The sequence below is a fragment of the Osmerus eperlanus genome, chromosome 4 (assembly GCF_963692335.1).
Source record: "Osmerus eperlanus chromosome 4, fOsmEpe2.1, whole genome shotgun sequence".
Taxonomy (NCBI): domain Eukaryota; kingdom Metazoa; phylum Chordata; class Actinopteri; order Osmeriformes; family Osmeridae; genus Osmerus; species Osmerus eperlanus.
In genome coordinates this window covers 827971-830470 of record NC_085021.1, presented here as the reverse complement: position 1 = coordinate 830470, position 2500 = coordinate 827971, and positions in this window count along the sequence as shown.

The window sequence follows — 2500 nt, the reverse complement described above, 5'->3', positions numbered from 1 at the left end:
CTTCTTAAAGTGGGGTTATTTTGGTTTTAACACAGGGGGGGTGCTTAAGAGTGGGTGCACAGGGCCCCACGGTGATCAGGTAGTGCAGGGGGGTCCTCCACGGAGGTGTGCTTGCCGCCCTGGGAGTGCTGTTCCCCGGGAGGCCAAGAGTGTAGTGTTGTTCCCCGGGGCTCCCAAATTTTGCAGTGTGAGAGTGTGTTTGACTTGTTGAGTATTTTGTGGGTGTGAAATGCACCGTTTGGCGCCCCGAAAGTGTGATTTTGCTGGGGATGGTTTTGTTCTTCAAGTGAGGGCAAGGGGCAGCGGTGTGTGCGGTTATTTTCCCCGAAAAAAGTGTCCCCATTTCGGTAGGCGTGTTTGAAATGTTGTTTCGCTCGCAGCGTCGGGGAAATGCGCGTTGCGGCCGCGGGTCTCGATGTGCCCGTGTTCCCCCTCGGGCATACCTATCCAACGAGCCCTGGGTGAAGGTGCTACGAGGTTCCTAAGTGGGATGCCTGTACATGAAGCCCTTGTTCCCAGCTTTGAATGCACGTTTCCAGCTTGAGAGAAACGGGGGCTTAAAATTCACAGTTATTCGCCCGAACGTGGGATTTCGCTGGGGACGGTTTCTAAATTCAAGTTGGCACGGGGGGCAGCGGTGTGCGCGGTTATCTTCCCGAAAAAGCCGTCCCCAGCTCGGTGGGTCCGTTTAAAGTTTTGTTTGGGCTCCCGTTTCGCGGGAAGCGCGTGCGCGTGGCGAGCCTGACCTCCCCGTGTGCCCCTCGCCCAGACCTTTCCAACGCCACCCCGGGTGAAGGTGCTACGAGGTCCCGAGTGGAGATGCCTGTCAATGAGCACCTTTTCCCAGCTTTGAATGCAGGTTTCCAGCTTCAGACAAAATGTGGCTCCAAACGTGCAGTTTTGCCGCCCGAACGTGGGATTTCGCTGGGGACGGTTTCTAAATTCAAGTTGGCACGGGGGGCAGCGGTGTGTGTGTTATTTTCCCAGGATTGATGATCCCCAATTCGGTGGGTCCGTTTAAAGTTTTGTTTGGGCTCCCGTTTCGCGGGGAAGCGCGTGCGCGTGGCCGAGCCTGACCTCCCGCGTGTCCCCCTCGCCCAGACCTTTCCAACGCCACCCCGGGTGAAGGTGCTACGAGGTCCCGAAGTGGAGATGCCTGTCAATGAGCACCTTTTCCCAGCTTTGAATGCACGTTTCCAGCTTCAGACAAAATGTGGCTCAAACGTGCAGTTTTGCGCCCGAACGTGGGATTTCGCTGGGACGGTTCTAAATTCAAGTTGGCACGGGGGGCAGCGGTGTGCGTGGTTATTTTCCCAGGATTGATGATCCCCAATTCGGTGGGTCGTTTAAAGTTTTGTTTGGGCTCCCGTTTCGCGGGGAAGCGCGTGCGCGTGGCGAGCCTGACCTCCCCGTGTCCCCCTCGCCCCAGACCTTTCCAACGCCACCCGGGTGAAGGTGCTACGAGGTCCCGAGTGGAGATGCCTGTCAATGAGCACCTTTTCCCAGCTTTGAATGCACGTTTCCAGCTTCAGACAAAATGTGGCTCCAAACGTGCAGTTTTGCGCCCGATACGTGGGATTTCGCTGGGGACGGTTTCTAAATTCAAGTTGGCACGGGGGCAGCGGTGTGCGTGGTTATTTTCCCAGGATTGATGATCCCCAATTCGGTGGGTCCGTTTAAAGTTTTGTTTGGGCTCCCGTTTCGCGGGGAAGCGCGTGCGCGTGGCGAGCCTGACCTCCCCGTGTGCCCCTCGCCCAGACCTTTCCAACGCCACACCGGTGAAGGTGCTGGACGAGGTCCCGAAGTGGAGATGCCTGTCAATGAGCACCTTTTCCCAGCTTTGAATGCAGGTTTCCAGCTTCAGACAAAATGTGGCTCCAAACGTGCAGTTTTGCGCCCGAACGTGGGATTTCGCTGGGGACGGTTTCTAAATTCAAGTTGGCACGGGGGGCAGCGGTGTGTGTGGTTATTTTCCCAGGATTGATGATATCCAATTCGGTAGCTCTGTTTAAAGTTTTGTTTGGCTTCCCGTTTTCGTTGTGTAGCTCTGATTTCGCTGGGGATAGTTTTATACACTGCTTTAGAGTGGGGCACACACGTGAGAGTTGTTTTTTCATTGGAACTGACTATGGCCATTTCGGTGTAGACGTTTAACGTTTTCTTTCGCTTCCCGTTTCCGTTTTATCCAACCGATTTCGATAGGGACAGTTTTGTTATTTAAGTTGGAGTGGGGCGCGACGGCGTGCGTTGAAATTTTTCGCCGGTTTCAGCTCCGTTCACGGTTGTAGCTCCGTTTGAAGTTTTCTTTCGCTTCCGGTTTCGCGCACGCGCACGTGCGCGTTATAAGTCCCGGTTTTCCGTGTGCCCCCGGTTAATACCTTTCGAATGAGCCTATTTTGATCAAAATCCGTTCGGCGGAACCGAAAATGAGCTCGAAAAACGGTTTTCCCAGCTTCCCAATGCATTTCCCAGCTTCTGATTTACAAGCGTAACATTGTCG